The sequence below is a fragment of the Cnephaeus nilssonii genome (assembly GCF_951640355.1).
Source record: "Cnephaeus nilssonii genome assembly, chromosome: 3".
Lineage (NCBI taxonomy): Eukaryota > Metazoa > Chordata > Mammalia > Chiroptera > Vespertilionidae > Cnephaeus > Cnephaeus nilssonii.
Genome location: NC_137074.1, coordinates 75,902,350 through 75,921,653, shown reverse-complemented (window position 1 = coordinate 75,921,653; position 19,304 = coordinate 75,902,350).

Sequence of the window (19,304 nt, the reverse complement as noted above, 5' to 3'; positions counted from 1 at the left end):
CATAATAGCTCAATTGTGTGAAAAATTTATCAAAATATAAATCCATTAGGGCAATTGCCAAAACCACTGAGAAAAATAAAAATTTCTAGCTAACAATAGTGTCGATTCAGCTCATATTCCCCAAATATTTATTATTAACTCATTAACTCATAAAATGGTGGGTTAGAATGTATAAAAGCAAAGTTTGGCATCAGACTGGCAAGTTTTAATTTTAGCCTCACTGATTTCAACATTATTTAGTAAGGAAGAAAGAAGTCATTGATATCTTTACTAGGAAAGTTATGTGATCAGAAGTCTTAAGAAAGATGGATTGGAGAGAAAAGAGAGGAAGGATTAACAGAGGAGAGTGGTAGAGTGAATTCTACATTCATACTTCTGCGATTTATACCATGTTTCTCACACACCACTTCAGATTTACCAATCCTGAATTAAATAGAGGATAAAAAGAGGAAAATGTTACTTATAGTTTGGCAAACAACTCTCTGCTGTAAATGACATTTCTCATAGTACCCCTGCTTGTCTATTACTAAAATACTACAACTTCTAATTTTTAGTAAAATAATTTAATTGATAACTACCTGAAATACATGTAGACTCTGGACCAAGATGGCAACATAGGAAGCTTATGAATTTCCTTTCTCCCATTGACATATATGTTACATATGGAACACTTCTTTCAGAGAGAAATAAGAAACTGTTGAGTGACTTTTATATATTGGGGAACTTAGAGAACATCTACATTGAAATGGGTAAAAGAGGCTGAGACACACTCTTGCCATCAACCCCAACCCCAACATAGTACCATGCAGTTAGAAGGAAACCCCAATCTCCTGGATTCTGCCTGAGCACTGAAGGGTTTGAATCACACATACAGCACTTCAGCTTCTAAGGCTGCCACCTGGACAATAGGTTCCCCAAATAATCTAGTTCTGAAAGCCAGTGGGGCTTGGTTCATGAGTCCCATAGTATCAAAACAATCAAAAGAACTGTTGTTAACATGTGTACAAACACTTGCTGTGGCTATCCCCCTCCAGGCTCAGTACAGAGAGGGCAGGCAAAATGCCCATTGTCTATTATAACAATATGCCAATGTATATTATAAAGGTATCATATAAAAAATTTAAACTGTGACATCAAAAATATAAAATGTAGAAGAGGTAAGTGCAAAAATGTACAGCTTTTGTATGCATTCACAATTGTTACCAGTTTAAAATAGGCTGTTTTATGGAAGTTTCATGGTAACCAAAAAGCCAAAACCTACAGTAGATCCACAACTATGCTGCGGTAATAAAGAAGGAATTCTTACCATTTGCAACAGCATGGATGGAACTGGAGAGCATTATGCTAAGCGAAATAAGTCAGTCAGAGAAAGATAAATATCACATGATCTCACTCATTTATGGAATATAATGAACAACATAAACTGATGAATAAAAACAGATCGAGAGACAGAGAAGCATCAATCAGACCATTAAACCTCAGAGGGAAGGTAGGGAAGGGTGGGGGTAAGGGGGAGAGAGCAATCAAAGGACTTGTATGCATGCATATAAGCCTAACCAACAGACACAGACAACAGGGGTGAGGGCATGAGAGGGGGGGTGGGGGGCAATTGGGGGAATAAGGACACATATGTAATACCTTAATCAATAAAGAAAAAATATAAAAAAGTTAAAAAAATTGAGAAATAAAAAGGAAGAATTAAAAATAACACTCAATCAAAATTTGGCATATAACCTTCCAGTTTCCCCCTATGTACATATATGTGTTTCTATAATTATTTTAATGGAATAATAATGCACTTAGTGATTTGTAACCTGCTTTTTCTCCATTAAATAGTATGTCTTGAACACCTTGTAGGTTAATAAATATGCTTCTACATTATTATTTAGTACAGTTCCCTAGTATTCCATTGTGTGATGTACTAGAATCAATCTCAGCAACCCCCTTTTAGGGACATGTTTTTGAAACTGATTGTATCCAGATTTCTACTATCATAAATAAAACCATGATGAAAAATCTTGTAGCAAAAAAAAAAAAAAAAAAAAAAGAAATCAAAGCATACTATCACAGGAAATCCTCAAATCATAAAGGAAGAAATAGAGGAAAAATGGAACAGATGTACAACAAAATAGCCAGAAAACAATGAACAAAATGGCAATAGTAAATTCATACCTATCAAGAGCTACTTTAAATATAAATGGACTAAATTCTTCAATCTAAAGACAGAGTGGATGACTAAAAAAGTAAAAATGACTCAAGTATATGTTGCTTATAAGAGACTCACTTCAGCTTTAAGGATAAAAAGACTAAAAGTGAAGGGATGAAAAAAGATTTCATGCAAATGGAAATCAAAAAGAAGCAGGACTGGCTATTTATATCAGACAAAATTGACTTCAAAACAAAGACTCTAAGAAGAGACCAAAAAGGTCTTATAAAGGGATTAATTAATCAACAGGATATAGTATTTGTAAATATTTATGCATCTAACATTGGAGTACCTCAATATATAAAGCAAATATCAGATTTGAAGGGTGAAATAGAAAGTAATTCAGCAATAGTAGGGGACTTTAATACCCTACTTTCAATAATGGGTAGGTTACTCAGACAGAAAATCATTAAGTAAACATTGGACTTAGGCTACACACTAGAACAGTGGTCGGCAAACCGCGGCTCGTGAGCCACATGTGGCTGTGCGCCTGCTGCCCTGGCGGGGTTGAGGGGACTGGGCGCTCAGTCTTGTGTCTATGGGTGCTGCCATATTTGAGGGTGTAACAGCCAATTAGCATATTCCCTCCTTATTGGCTGTGGGCGCTGCCATCTTTGAGGGCAGGGCAGTTAATTAGCATATTCCCTCCTTATTGGCTGTGGGAACCGTCATCTTTGTGACTACATGAGGGTCAATTAGCATATTCCCTCTTTATTAGATAGGATATTTTTTACTGAATCACAAATTTATAAAATATTAAGAATGCAATGTATCTTGGGTTGGAATGAGACTGAAAAGTCTTGAATATTAAGCAAAGTCTGTTATTTTTATTTAACATATTAGTAATAATATATGCCTATATTTAAAAACTTATTGCTTTAAAACTATGCAAAGCATTGGTCAAAGATTACTTAAAAAGGAGAATTGGCTTAGAAGAATGAGGGAAAATATTAATTGGCAGGAGAAGAGTTAGGAGGCCACTGGGGCTGTCTAGATAAGGAGATATCATCCCTCTGAATAAAATGCATCACTGATGCCAGCAAATTTTGGCACCTATTTTCTGTATTCTTTATTCCAAGAAACATTAATTTATGGTCAAGTTCCCCTATCTTGTGGACTTCTGGGCATATTGTATGTGAGTTGCAAGACAAATAAGCTTGGCATAAGATTATATTTACAAGTAATTTAACTAAGTTGAAACACATTTTTTCAAGGACTGGCAAATGAAGCTGGTGAATCTCTTTCCCCCATGATGACATAGTTTTGATCTTTAGAGCCTGCCTGCTTTTCTTGATTGAAGCAGAGGAAAATCCCCTAAAATGTCTTCCTTCCTTGCTTTGATCACAATTCTCCCCAATACTCTACCATGATCCCTGGGATGGTTTGACTTCTACCCTAGGAGATCCATTACCTGTACTACTCCAAGCTGCCTGCCTCAGCTGTGGACAACTTGCACTTCATGTATCTTGAAAACTTGCTAACTCCTCCAGGAGGAGTAAAATAATTCCTTTAAGTTTACTTTTGCTCTCTGTACCTTTCTTTTTACCAACAGCCTCTAGTTCAATCCTTATTATTTCCTGCTTTCTGTGGAGTTCTTTTTTCCCCACCATTTTTATAGACTCCTTTCTTTAGACCATTTCTCATAAGGAATAGCCATCAGCTTTATTTTTATAGTGTCATTACACATAGAAACATTGCAGAGGTGATAGGATTGGTGATTGATTGGATTAGTTTGAGAAGGAGTGAGACGAATAAGCAGAGGAAAAAGACATTTGGGATATTTCAGCTTGGGTGCTTAGGAAAATAATTCATTAACAGATAATGAAAAGTAAAATACTGGCCTGGATTGCTAGGGTTTGGTTTTTGGACATTTGCAGTTAAGGCTCTAAATCCCTCTTCTAAATGGAACTGTATAGCAGACATCTATATTAATAAAAGCCCCGTGGCCATAATGACCAGTCACCAGGAGGTGCATTGAGCACCTCTCAGTCCCCCCCCCCCCCCCAGCCTGCCCCAGCCTACGAGCAGCAGCCCTCGTGTTGGGCGGTGTGGGGTGCGAGCTACTAGCAGAGGAGAGCTACGAGCGGTGGAGGGTGAGGCAGCAGTGGCGGAGGACTAAGGGTGGCAGAGAGCTACGAGTGGCAGAGAGCTATGAGCGGCCAGCTGAGGCAAGCAGAAGTGAGCTACTTGTGCAAGATTTTGTGCACTCTGGGCCTCTAGTTTGGAAAAAACAGCCTGACCTGACAGAGATAATAAGTGTATGGTCAAATTAGCTGGTCAACATATAGGGAGGAAAATTTTAGAGGTGAAAATATATGAGTAGAGTGAGTTTGAGAGAAGAATACATGGAGAATACATGGAGAAGGAAAGAGGTCAAAACAGAAATAAAAGGTCATGGCCATGTCACCTTTTCATCTCTTTGACAGTCTTTTTTTGCTTCTATTGCTAAGAAGTTTAATTGACTCATTGAAGGTGTCCTCCTGGCCAACTTTTAGCCACCGGAAGTCACTGTTCTTTTCTTTCTTTCTTTTTTTTTTTAATTATAAGAGAAAGTTTATCTAGAAAGTTACAGAATTACTAGAAGTAAGCCAGCTGGGCTGTGTAGGCTAGGAAACAAGTTACAGAATCAAAAGAAGGGCCCTTGGAGCTTAGGAGAGGAAAAGACAAAGGTAACCCACCTAGGGAGTGGGGTAAGAAGAGGAGAAAGGAAAGGCATGTGTGTGCTTCTGAGAGGGCGAGAGTCTGGAAGTCATCGTTCTTAATTTTGGACCCACTGCCCTTCTCTTTAGCCTGGTATATGGAGATTTAACAAACCTATTCTCTAGTGGTCTATCTAACTCAGTGCTATTTTCCCTCTAGAATTAAAAGTTCCCAACCTGAGCTGATACCCCATATACCAATTCTGCTTTTGCATGGTCACAAAATTTCTCCATGTTAATTCACAGAGGGAAAGCCCAAATATACTTTTCCCTTCTGAGTCTATGGCAATGAGTAGTAATGAAAGTGTAGTCTTTGTGAATGAATAAAATGATCTGCACTCATATTGATATGCTCTGGGAATACTTCAATGCTTCCAAGTGGTGTTTGCTCTAATATATTTCTTTAAAATAATGGCTATCTCAGCTGCACCCATGTGAAAAGCTTTTAATTTGGTTAAATTTATTGCTGGGAGCTGTTGGAAATTCAAGTCTTGTGGGGGTTCCTCCCTTCCTCTCATTGTATTCTCATGTGAATTTCTCCCCTGCAACGTTATGCAGTTCTCCATCTGGCCATATTCATAAGCCATCTTTCTTATAGAACTTTGACAAAATGCATCAGCTTTCTTATAATTAGATTAGCATCTTGATCTGAGAGCTTTCCAGGCTCTTCCTGCTGACAAGAGATAAAAGCCTCCTAAATAAAAATGCTGCTTTGTTTGCTTCTATGTTGTGATGGAACCTGTGGAAGGGGAAGACAATTAGATCTAAACATCTTTTTATTTGATGGTACAGATATTCTCTTCTTCCCTAGCTTGACACTAATGCCCTCTGTTCAAGTGTTATCTACTGTGAAGATTGTCTAATACCACTAGAAAGTTAAATAGCACCCTTCAAACTAGCATTTGCTACTTCTAACTACTTCAGAAATCTTCTCAATAGAGAATGTGGGTTCTTTGTGTTCATTACCAATTACCATCATTCTAAATCAGGTAATAATAAATTTACTTTCTCATAATTTTATGTCCTAAAGTAGTCAATAATAACTAACAGTCTATTTGGAATAAAAAACCATAACAAAGTCTGAATATGTTAGCCTGGAAATAAGTACTTAAATCAATGTCTTTATTTAGCATCTATATATATAAAAGCCTAAGCAACTGTTAAGACCTGTCGACCGAATGAATTGTCAACAGGTCACTATGACATGCACTGCCCCCTGGTGGTCAGTGTGTTCCCACAGCCAACCTCCTGTGGCTGGCCAACCTCCCGCAGTCCCTCTCCCCTGGCTGGCCGGCCCCAATCGGCCCTCATCAGGACTGGGCGAGACCACCCCAATCGGCCCCAATTGCCAGCCAGGCCTAGGGACCCCACCTTTGCATGAATTTGTGCACCAGGCCTCTAGTAGATTAATAATTTGTAGATGACATTTAAGCACATAAGGCAATTTTGGGACACAAGTTGCTGACTTAGGTTCCATTTGACTTGAGCTGTAACTGAATAACATGAGATGGGACTTGGCTTGATTTTATCAATGTGATATTGTTTGTGATTATTCTACTTTTGCATTAAAGTGATTTTGAGGCAGGTGACCTTGTTATTGTTGTTAATATATTCATAATAAAGTGATTGGTCATAATAATTTATATTATTTTTAAAAATTTATCTTTATTGTTAAAAGTGTTACAGATGTCCCCATTGTTATCTTAGGTTCTGGAAGAGGACTGTGGCCATAGCATTTCAAGAAATACCAGTATCTTTTAAGTCAAAGCTAAAGAGATTTAGGGGGAGAAAAAGAGGGATGTGGTATCAAAAACAGCATGAAAAACATCACAAAGAACAGTAGTAGGTTTGGGCTGGCATAGATCCCTGGTGCCTTGGAAAATAGTTGTGATCGAGGGATGAGGATGAAAGCAGCTTAGTAATAAAAAGACCAATTCAAGAAAGATAGAGGGCCTGTGGAAATGACACAGGAAATAATTTTGTGTCATTGAAACATGCTCAAATTTCTTACTTTGGGATGATACAGAATTCTGAAGTTTTCCGAAAATAGAATTTTAAATATATTTGTCTCATTTATATTCTCAATAACTCCTGTTTATCTTCCACACCCTCTGAAACAATTGTAAAACAAATTTTAACAGGAAATGGGTTACTTTCTAAAGTATAGAAAAATTTATAATGCACTGCCTTTATATATATAAGGACTTCTTGCAGTTTAACTCTATGCCAGGGAAAAACAATTGCCTTAAGAAGATAGTTAAAATTTCAGGCCATTTTGATCAACAATTTATGCCTCATTATGTGGCCTAGTGGTAGTAAACCAAGAGTGAGTTCTTGGAAAATACTAGCTATGATTTCAGAAAACTGTCAGTCTCATCATGTTTTATTATGGGAAGGGATCCTAACTACAATAGAAATAGAAAAAAAAATAGATGGGAGCCATTTGGAACTTTCTACATTTGCTGCCAAGATATTGTTTTCTGTTTTAAAAATGGTAACACCAAGATGTATAGAGGAATGTAATCCTTTCTATATATAATGGTGCATTTGATAGAGTGACATTGATTGGAAAGATTGAATGAGATATTTGTTTTTAAGAGATTATTTAAATGTACTGGTTGTGTATGGAATTATCCTAAATGGACTTTCTGATTATAGAATTCTCTATTTACTTTTGGTTAGCTTTAGATTTATAAGTATACTTCAAATTGGCCCTTTACTTTTGCAGGACTGTGTATGTGATTGTGTGTGTGTGTGTGTATGTGTGTGTGAAGGGAATTTTTTGTTTAAAATGGAGGATGCAGAGTGATTTTATATTTTGTAGGATATTTAAAATATATATGAAATTAAGATGAAATAACTTGGCCCAATTTATATTGGCTTGAAATCACAGCATAAAACCGAGTATTAGAATAAAATTTAAATTTTATTAAATTGGATATACCAACTCCTAACATGAAAATTATAGATTGAAAAATAAATGGGTAATAGCTCCTTGTGTGATAGTGGTGTGCATTGTGTAATAGGGTTGGGAAGAAGAGAACTCTGGGTAGAGGGCTCAGTTCTAGTTCTAAGGAAGGTAGATCTTACCATATTATAAAGTGGAAGCTGAAAAGAAGTTATGAGCAAACACAAAATTTTCCTTAGAAACAGAAGCTCTGATTAGCTGTCATCTGACCTGCTTTACATATTTGTTTGATAATTGGTGGTCATTGTGTTTTTGTTTTTACAGAAAATACATACATCATAAGAGTACAGCTACAGTTCAGAATGCATAGTAGAGGAGAAAGAACCACAACTTTAATTTTAAAGTGCGGTCTATATATTTCACTTGGAAGCTTAAATTTTGTTACCACCTAGCTGCTCTGGCCCCTTCCACTGTCACTCTGACCATCATAAGTCTTCAGAAATTCATCACCCATTTTGATGGCATTTTTCTTTTTTATAGTGATCTTTGCTTTTCTTCATATCATCAAACAGGTGAAAGATGGGCACTCTTCTCATGTATTTTTACATGAGGGTCTAATAAAGGTCCTCATTCTTTGTTTCTTAGTCCCTCATGTTGAAGCTCGTTCATTGACCTCACTCTTTCAGTTTCTTACAACCTCTTCAGGTATATACCTCATCGTAAGCTAACTTGATTAATACTGTATAATTCAGCACCCCATACCATCTCTTACAGTATATAGTTGCAGATGACCCCAAATGGTATGGAGCACCTCAATGCCCCCTTACCTTACGAGTTCCTGCCCATCAGTTTAGAACTTCTGGGAATGAATATGGGTAGATTAGTTCTCCATGGTGCCCATGGATAGACCTACCACACTGACAGAAAAATTAAATATTAAAAATGACTGAGTGAAAGGTTTGCTGTGCTCATTTTTTTCCAAGTCAAATTCTCTTATTCTCTCTCTTCTCCAGTTAACAGGTATATGAATGAATGTGTGTTTGTGTTGGTGACTCACACATTTTAATATAGAACTTCATAGAAATGAATTTCAGTGAGATTAAACACACACACACACACACACACACACACACACACACACAAGACTACATCAAAGAAAGTGAAATACTCTTTAGCTGTTGACTGGCTTTCACCACTTATTATGTGAGAAAAGAAATGTCAGTAACTTAAAAGAAATTTAAGATCAATGTGCTTGAGCTTTTCTGATTTTAAAATTCTTTACAAAAACTTGTCTAAAAGATTATGTAATAGAAACAAGGAGGTTGAAACTCCTCAGGGCACTAGGGAAATTTCTTTGTTTCTCCTGAGTGCAAAAGGTAGAGAAGTAGGATGTTATTTTCAGGAGACCCCCTAGCTGGGGTCAGTGCACATGTTAGTTATGTGCAGGTATTGTGTTTTAGGAACTCCTGCTCTGATTTACACGAAAACAAAGACTGGGCTACCACCATGTATTCACAGGAGCCATGATGAAAAAACTGGAGAGGCAAAGGTGGCAAATGAACCAATTGTTAGGGGAGTCCCGGCCTAAATAGACTTTCTGACCTGAAGTGACCCCAACTATTCCTTTGTTCCAGTTGCAGAGATCTGGTCTTCAGAATTCTGGAAGGTTAACATGTCAGCCTCTGACTTTATTCTGTTCCTGGAATAATCAAGGATATTTCAGGAAATCAATTTGCTTTCTCCAGGAGGAATCCACTAAAGTACAGAGCAGTCTATCAGGGAAGCTTCCTCTGAAAATGGACATGGTTTCATTTCTGTTTCCTTAGCTCTTGCTGCAGAGAAGATAATGGATCAACTTAGTTATCTGCTGCTTTTCTTATTAAGGGTTTTACCCATTTCTTCTCAATGTAGAAGACTATGAGAGCTTAAATGTGATTGCTGAGATTTGTCATTCTCAGTAGCTCAGGGATCCCCCTGAAATAAACTCTAGGCATCTGCTTTCAACACTCATGTCTATAAAACCACAACGGAGAGGGAAATGTGTGAACCTTCAAACCCCAGACACTGCTGCATTTAAAAAGAGCTGTTGCCATGGATGTTGACATATTTTCCTCCTGGTTGCTGTTTATGCCTTTTTGTATGTGTTTGCTCAGATGTATTTCACCTACTCAGGAATTCTAAAGTCAAGAATTTTGCATCAGAACCTTTGATTCCTTGATTAGATTAATATGTAGAATTGTTAGTATTTTAAAACAAGCTGCAAGTTGTGTCTGAGTGATTAACATAAAATGAAAACTTTAGCCAAATAGCCTATTAACATACACACATTATTTACAGCAATTAGAGCATATAAACTTTCATTGTGTGACATGATTTTACTTTAATGTACTTTTACGAAAACTGATCTTTTTTTCTACTTTGCCATTCTAAATCTGCCTTATTTAAATAATTATGACTTTTTAAAAGATGTAATATTCTTATTCAAAATGAAAAATAATAAGTAAAACAAAATTAAATTAAAAAGTACCCAACATTTCTTTTTTTTTTTAAACTATTAAACAATGTCTGCGGTGGAGGTTGCCCTGGATCAAGTCTGAGGAGACCAGCTCTGTGGGATGGAAGTAAGCCACTTAACCTCCTTTGGCCTCTGTTTCCTCTCTTACGAAACGAGGGCAATCAAGAAATAATCTCCATGGTCTTCCTTCTGTCTCCCCTTCCAGCTCTAAACTCTCCATTTTGCTTTTCTCTACTATGCACACACAACTATCTAACATTCCCTTGGGTATGATACTTTCCGCATGTAACTCCGTTTTCAAAAAGTATTCAAGAGAATAAACTTGAGGCAGCAGATGCAGCATTTTCAAATTTTAAGGCTCGACTGAGAAGAAAATAATTCATCCAGAGAAGGGTATAAATTCCACTTGACTAAACCTTAGCACTTTCCACACACCTCCATTAGGGAAGAGGTTGCCATTGCAAAGAGTTTTCCCATCTCGAATGGCTGTGGTAGAGTCTTGACTGAACAATATTTTGACTTGCACTTCAGAGTTCCCTCAATCTCTCTAGCTCTGTCCACGAGTAGCTCTCTAAATAGAGCAGCTGTGCCATCTGTTTCAAATATTATTTCAGTCCTCGCTGTTTTGGGATAAATTTCATAAAGTGCATCACATACACACATATTTAATTGAACAAATGAGAAGCCTTTCCAGTTTAAAAGAGCTTCCTAAATGACAAGAAGTGTCCAATTTCCATTCAAATGGTTACTCTGGGGCTTTAAAATGTATGAATTCATCTAACAGAGGCTGGTGGTGTATTCTGAGGCAGATGGCTTGATTCTGTGAAGAAAAAAATTTAAGTGGATTTTACTATCAATCTTATATTTTTTTTGGCAAAACACTGACATAATAAAGATGTGTGTATTACTGAGAAAGCTTTTTAATAATGATTCTACCTTATGTTATCCCCTAAGAATATGGTTAACTGACTAGGAAAATCTATTTAGAGATTTTTATGTTTATTCATAATGATCAACTTAGGAAAAAAAGGAAGAAGCCCACTGACAAAATTGCTGAAATTACAAACGGAAAATAGTGCTCTACAACTTTTTAAAGTAGTCCAATAGGAAAGGAATGTTGAAGTTTATCTGATTTTTTTTTGCTAAATAGTCATGAAGTCAATAAATTGAAGATTTTGAAGAAAGGAGAAAGTATTTCATTTCTTATGAGGGTATCTTTAGAGGAATATCTTCAGTAAGTTTTGCAGATGTTGTGTCCAAGGCACTTTGTATCTTTAATATCATTAGTTTTGAAGGTGAATCATTGGAATGATTCTTAGTCACTATTGCTGTGCACTCTCAAATTTAAATTCATGTTAGTATGTGTAAAAGTTATAGCAAAAGTTATATGCTCCAAAAATCCCTTCAAGTCTTGCCTGCCTTATGCAACAGTATAGCCTCCCACCCCCAATTTACTCTTCTATTTTCAAATTGCAGAGTTGCCTGAACTCTTGGTTAGTTGAAAGCAAATATGAGTCTCATTCCTCTTGCAAATGACTGTTCAACAACCTAGGCCTAAGGCAATCAACCCATCACTTCCTTGGGCACCAGTTATTGGTTTGGGGATGAGCATATGACTTTAGTTGTCCCCATCAGTAGAAAAGGAAAAGCATTTCTCTGATAGCTGGGAAAGGTGCTTTCTCTCCTTCAGTGGACATGGACAGGGAAGCATGTAATCTTTATTGCTACTAATAACTTCATGGAAACATAAGGAGAATTGACCTTGGGATGGAGTGAATGATGTGGATAGTGGAGTGAAAGGAGAAAGAACCTGCATTTTTGATGGCATAATTGAGCCTTTGGGTTCATTGCCCTGAATTTCACTATGCCTCTAGTCCTCCCCTTATGTTAGCCAATGCTTATTGTTAGTTAGGTGTTTTGATACTTGCAGCTAAAAGCATCCCAAAAGATACATCTGAGGAAGTGCATAAGATGGAGGCAACATTAGGCTCACTTATGTATGTCATGAGACCTTCTCCTCGTCATGGGTGTTAGGTTCTATTTCCCCTCTCTGACACTACTGTGTTGGTTTCGATAGCAAGACATTAGCTGGAGGAAAATCCTATATAATAAAAGCCTAATATGCTAAGTGTCTGGTTGTCCGTTCAACCAATCAAAGCATAATATGCTAATGATATGCTAAGGCCGCTCAACTGCTCACTATGACATGCACTGACCACCAGGGGGAAGACACTCCGATTGGTAGTTTAGCTTGCTGCTGGGGCCCAGCCGATTGGGACTGAGGGAGATGGGCTGGACATGCCCTGGAGCCCTCTCGCGGTCCCTCCCCCTGGCTGGACCTACCCCCAATTAGCCCCCAACACCCTGTATGGGGGGGGGCTAGCTGGCCAACTGCTCACAGCCCCTCCCCCTGGCCGGCCACACCCCTGATGGGCCCCCATCGGGGCAGGCCGGCCGGACCCCACCCATGCATGAATTCAACCTCTAGTAATACTATAAAAATGATGTAATGAAGGTGGGTATTGGAGTTACTATGCAGTAGATCCTAAAGTCAATTGGTACACAGAGGCTGTACCAATCTGCATTTCAACAAACAGTGCATGAGGGTTCCCTTTTCTCCACATCCTCCCCAACACTTGTAGTCTGTTGATTCATTGATGACAGCCATTCTGACAGGTGTGAGGTGATATCTCACTACGGTTTTAATTTGCATTTCTCTGATGATTAGTAACATTGAGCATCTTTTCATAAGTATACTGGCCATCTGTATGTCCTCTTTGGAGAAGTGTCTATTCAGGTCCTTTACCTATTTTTTAAATTGGAATTCTTGTGTGTTTTTTGGTGTTGAGTTTTATAAGTTCTTTCTAAATTGTGGATATTAACCTGTTACCAGATGTAGTATTCATGAATATATTCTCCCATTCAGTGGGTTGTCTTTTCATTTTGCTGATGGTGTCCTTTGCTGTGCAAAAACATTTTAGTTTGATGTCTCATTTGTTTATTTTTTCTTTTGTTTCTCTTGCCTGAGGAGATATATCAGAAAAAATCTTGCTATGAGGAATGTCTGAGATTTTACTGCCTATGTTTTCTTCTAGGATTTTTATGGTTTCACAGACTCAGAAATTTTTGACTTATCTATCTGTAGTCCCAGGATCCAATCTACAGTATTTGCATCACTAGGGAACCTAGTAGAAATGCAAATTTTTTGCATCCTACCCTAAACATATTGAATCAGAACCTGGCTGGACATGGTGAGAGTCAACAGTCTGTGCTTTAACAAGCCCTCCAGGTAGTTGTGTTTGAAGATTACTCATTAAGTAGGTGTGAAATTTGTGAGCTACTGTGTTTCCTGGGGTGTCTTAGAAATATACTTGTTATCATGGTAACAAGGTGATTTAAAAAGAAAATAACCCATTAAGACATTGTTTATGATTTTGACTTAGTTTTGTCAAACAATATCATTAACTAATGAATTGTTTTAGATGACCACACGTGAACTAGAGGTATCCCAACTGTGCATGTTTGTGTGAGACTTACCATCTGCCTGGAAAATCTCACTGGAAAACTGGGCATGTTTAAGTGTGTGTTTAAGTCTGGATGAAGGATGCAGGACTTTGGAGAATTTCTCAGGGCAGGATTTTCAGGCCCTGTGTCCACAAAGGATTTTACCTGTGCTAGTTTTTATGAAGTGGGTTTAAGAAAAGGGAGAGGGTGTTAACATGGGTCCTTCTAAAGGCAGACTGTGTCTTTATCTTGCTCTGGGCTAATTCAGTGCTCAGCTGCCCTCTGGCCTGAAAACAGTTCTGAGAGTTAGTTGTTAACCTAATTATTACGGCTTTGAACTTCCCCAAGACTCTGATGTCAAAGGTTTCCTTTTAGTTATTATTATTTTTTTTAATCACAATTTTCTGTCTTAAGGTTGCCCTTTATGTGCTTGCATGTTACTGCATTCCTTTGACACTGGGAGCCTTTCTGCCCTTGATGCTTCCTGTTCAGTGATGATGAATGCCTTCTATGCAGCTCTACAAGAATCACAGCTGGCTGTTATGTGCAGAGTCCCCCTGATTCTACATTGGAGAAAGCTGAAGTCTGGGGAAGGGTGATAATTTACCTCATGCATTCATTTGTTGAAAAATTCATATTGAACACCTACTGTGTGCTAAGCACTGTTTAATAATGGCAAAAAACAAGATTAGAGTAAGAGAATCATGACCCCCATGCCAGATTTCTTGTCACAATCCTGAGTCTTAAAAGGCATCTGAGTAAAGCAAGTTAAATTAAGCAAAAAGTAATGAAATAAAATAAGAAAAAAAAAAGGAATAAAGCAAAATAAAGAGAAAAAGTAATTTGAGAACTAAGTGTCTTGTGGATGACTGACTAAGTACATACATTTACTTTTCTGTTCCCGAGTGTCATTGGAATGAGTGGACACATATAAAAATAAAAATGAAAACAATGCAAAAGCCCTAGGAAACAAGAAGGGTGATACCAGTGCAAGCAACACATTTCTGGAAGATATAGAGCAGATGGGATTGGATCAATGGAGTAACAAAATTAAAGTGATAAATGCAGTCAATACAAATGAAAGAGAATAGTAATAGAGGAAAAATGAAGTTTTTTTTTAATTTTTGTTTTTGTGTTTAACAGAAGTACTTTGGAATAAAAACAAGATCATATCATTAGGAGCTAGAGGCAAGAATCATTTGTTGAACACTTAATAAGAAGACCAATAAAACTAGGGCATTCCAAGAACCTAGAAAAGGCACACCCACCCAGCTCCAGCAGAGCTGGCACCAACATTTGAGAACAAAGGGGTGGATGGATTCTGCCATTGGGGATGGGCAGGGGACACTTAAAGTGAGTGCTGAGGCTATAGAGAGAAGTTGGGTGGTGCTTCCATGTAATATCAGCTGCCAACCTTCCCACATCCAGACAGCAAGCTCCCACCCACCCTAACAGAGAGGTATCTTTCATGACAGATAGCAGGTCATGCAGCATAGGCATGGCTTCTGTCATTTACAATCAAATTCACTATCAAGGGAACTGTGTCTTTCACATTGGCTACCTGTATTAATCATCCTATACCCTCACTTGCAAGTATAAGTGAACAATTAAGAATTTCTAGATATTTAAGGAAATATGACAGAATGAAAATGAGTTACCAAACTGAACAACTCAAAGTGATACTTTTTTTAAAAAAATTTTTAAAATCCTCACCTGAGTAATTTTCCATTGATTTTTCGAGAGAGTAGAAAAGAGAGGGAAAGACAGAGAGAAATATTAATGTGAAAGAAACACATCGATTGGTTGGTCCGGGCCAGGGAGGAGCCTGCAACCGAGGTATGTGCCCTTAACCGGACTAGAAACCGGGGCCCTTCGGTCTGCAGGCCAACACTCTATCCACTGAGTCAAACCGGCTAGGGCCAAAGTGATTCTTAAGGGAATTGAATTACTAGAGAAATATAGAAAAATATTATTAAAATAATTTAATTAGTATCTTCAGAGGTATCTGAAGGAATACTACATTCATATAGCTAGAACAGGCTGCTAAGAAAAAGTGAACTATAAAGTAGAATTTATAGAAATTGAAAAACTCCTAAATGATTATTGAAATAAATGTAATAGCCACTGATTATGTAAAATGTAAAGTTCTTAATTCTCCAAAGCTTCTTCCTATATATATATGGACAAGATTAGTCACTTTGGAGATAATTGTTATTTAGAAAAGGATTACCTGAATGAACACAAACCATTGTTCAAGTGAAACAAGATAATATGAACTTCTTTGGCTGACAAAAGCTGACTTTAATCTGACTTTGAAATGCTGAATTAATTACTGGAGGAATATTTGCATAAGGTAAAAAGGATTAACCAATAGGAAAGGCCAACTCTTTCCCTTTTGAGGTTCAATGTTGTTAGCACCTCTTTAACTGACCAAGTCTGTTAAAAGTCCAGTGGCATAAAGGACTCCGAGGTTCCCTAGCAAGTACTCATATGGGAGAAGATAAAAATCTGGACAGGTGAGTAAGGTGGAAGGATAAGTTCGGGGGTGGGGTGGGGGGCGATTTGGATATCATGAAGCCAAGACCAGAAATACCTGTGAACCCAATCACCCTAATAGGTTGAGTATGGTAGCAAATAATGATTAAGCTTGAATGTGAGCTGAAAGAGCTATATTCTTGGAGTTTAAGTCTTGGGCATCTGTAAAACTTGTGCAGGGACCTGTACCTCTGCAGTCATAACTGTAGTGATGGACAAGTTACAAGAATCATTTTCAAAAGTGTCCCTGTGTGTCAGTGACAGAGCAATTAGCAGATTCATTGCACTCAAGTTTTCTCTATCAGCTGGTTGACAAAAGAACTAAAACCTTAGACTGGAGCAAACTCTTTGGATTCTTAAAATTCAGGGAGAAGGACTACCTCAAGAAAGGGTTAGTTAGGTGTCAGCTAAAGAGCAATTGAAAATTACACACTAAATTTGTACTCTTTGACTGCTGAAGTATATCAATAAACATCAATACAAAAACTGAAGAGTAGTTTAGATGTGGTTGGAAAACAGACCATTCCATAGGAGATCAAGCTAAGAAGTTTTCTTAGAACATAGTACAAAAAGACAGAGATGAAAATTGTGAAAGAAACTTAGGAGATAGGATATAATTTAGTATATGAGGTATAAATATTCACAAAGCATGTAAAATGTTCAGAAATCCCAATATCTACCTCATAAAACACCTCTAAGAAGAAACTAGACAGAATGAAGGGAATGATATAACCTAAGTAAAATAGAAGAATATTTTTTTCTAAGTTGAAAGAAGATATTAGTCTTTTGGTCAAGCAAGCAAACAAACAAACACAAAAACAAAAATAAGAAGTGTTGCTAAAGAAGTGGAGAAATTGGAACTATTGTGTATTGCTGACAGGAATGTAAAATGATGGAGTCACTGTGAAAAATGATATGGCAATTCCTCAAAAAGTTAAACATGGAATTTCTATATGATCCTGCAATTTCATTTCTGGGTATATACCCCAAAGCAAGAAAATCAAGGACGCAAACAGATATTTGTACGCCCATGTTTATAACAGCATATTCACAATGACCAAAAGGTAGATAACTCAATGTCCATTGATGAATAAATGGATAAACAAAATGAGACATGCATACAATGAAGTATTATTCAGCCTTAACAAGGACATTCTGAATGAATGAACCTTGAAGACATTATACTAAGTGAAATAAGCCAAACACAGAGGGATAAATTCTGTATAGTCTACTTTGAGGTAATTATAGTAGTCAAATTTAGAGATAGAAAGTAGAGTGGTAGTTGTCAGGGGCTTGGAGAAAGGAGTAGTAAGGTGTTAATGTTAATAGATAGAGTTTCAGCAGCGGAGATGAAAATGTCTGGAGATGGAAGGTGGTAATGGCTGCACAAAGGAGAGGCACCGTAATGGGGTTAAGAATGTGGGCCTGCATGTGAGTCCCAAGCCACCACTTAGTAGCTCTGTCTTTGGGCTAGTCACTTACACTCTCTGTACCTCAGTTTCCTCATCAGTAAACTATGGACAATAATAGTAACTACTTCATGGGATTGTTTTGAGGACTCTATTATTAATGACAATAGCATTTAGAAATAATACAACTCAATTGTCTAACTTGTAAATGTACTAAAATTTAAAATGCACTTACTTTTGTTCTAGCAATTCCACTTTCTCATAGAGTCAGTACTTGATAAAAACTAGCTGTGTGGTTAAAAAATACAAAATGACATAGAATATAGAACAACAATATTGCAAAAAGAAACCTGGCACTATTAAGGTGAAATTTATGAACTACTGGCAGAAAGAGAAAATCTTATAATTTTCCAGTGAGAAAAAAGAGGATTCCTACTAAGGAAGGAAAGTCAGAATGATGTTAGTTTTGTTTTTGTTTTTTTTCAATAATTGATACTGGAAAACATGGAGCAATATCTATAATATCCTGAGGGATTCACTATATATAAATCTTGGGTTCTCCATTAGGAAAGCTATTATTCAAATGTAAGAGCAAAATCAAGACAATTATAAACGTGGGAAGTTAACCCCCTTTGAAAAAAAAAATTACTTCGGGTTGTTCTCCAGCAAAATAAAAAAGGAAATACAAAAAGAGAAGATACAACATATGAGTGGTGAATCAAGTAACCAATAATACATCAACAAGTCTGAATGATCATGAATAATTAATATAAATGAGGTGTGAGTTTAATGCAATTGTTAAGAATATGTCCCTAAAACAGAAGCATAGAAGCATAAGAATAGTTATTCTAAGTGTTAATGTAAGTTATTTGGAAGGTTTCTGGTGATAAACAGTTACTACGTATAAGCACAAATCTAAAGGTTGATATATTTTACGAATACAAGTCAAGGAAAACTAGTATAAATTAACAAGCATAAGAGGGAAAATTGGTTATATAATAAAAAGGGTATTAATCAAAACCCCAAGAATAAATAGTGAGACAATGCACTATTATTAGTAGTTAATCTTACTTGAGGGATTATTATGTGTCAGCTATTGTGCCAGATGGGTGCTATTATTGTCTCCATTTATAGATGAGGACAGAGAGATTGAGCAATTTACCCAGTCATTAGCTGGCAAGGGACAAAGCTGGGCAATCTCACTTATAGCCATGCTCTTAATCACTACCCTAAATATTGCCTTATTGGAATCCAAATTGTTCAAAATGGCTTCATAATAGAGAAAACCCAACACTCTGTTTTATACAGTTTACAGGCATTTCCCCAAGGTATGTGTCAGATATGCTTCTTATAGCCTATCTACCCTGGAGTAACAGTAACTTATTGCTACAGACTTCTGTGGAACAACCCCTCTCATACTTGACAACATGGATGAACCTTGAGTGCATTATGCTAAAAGTGAAATAAGTCAATCATAGAAAGAAAAATATTGCACAATTCCCCTTACATGAGTCAGATTAATAGAATT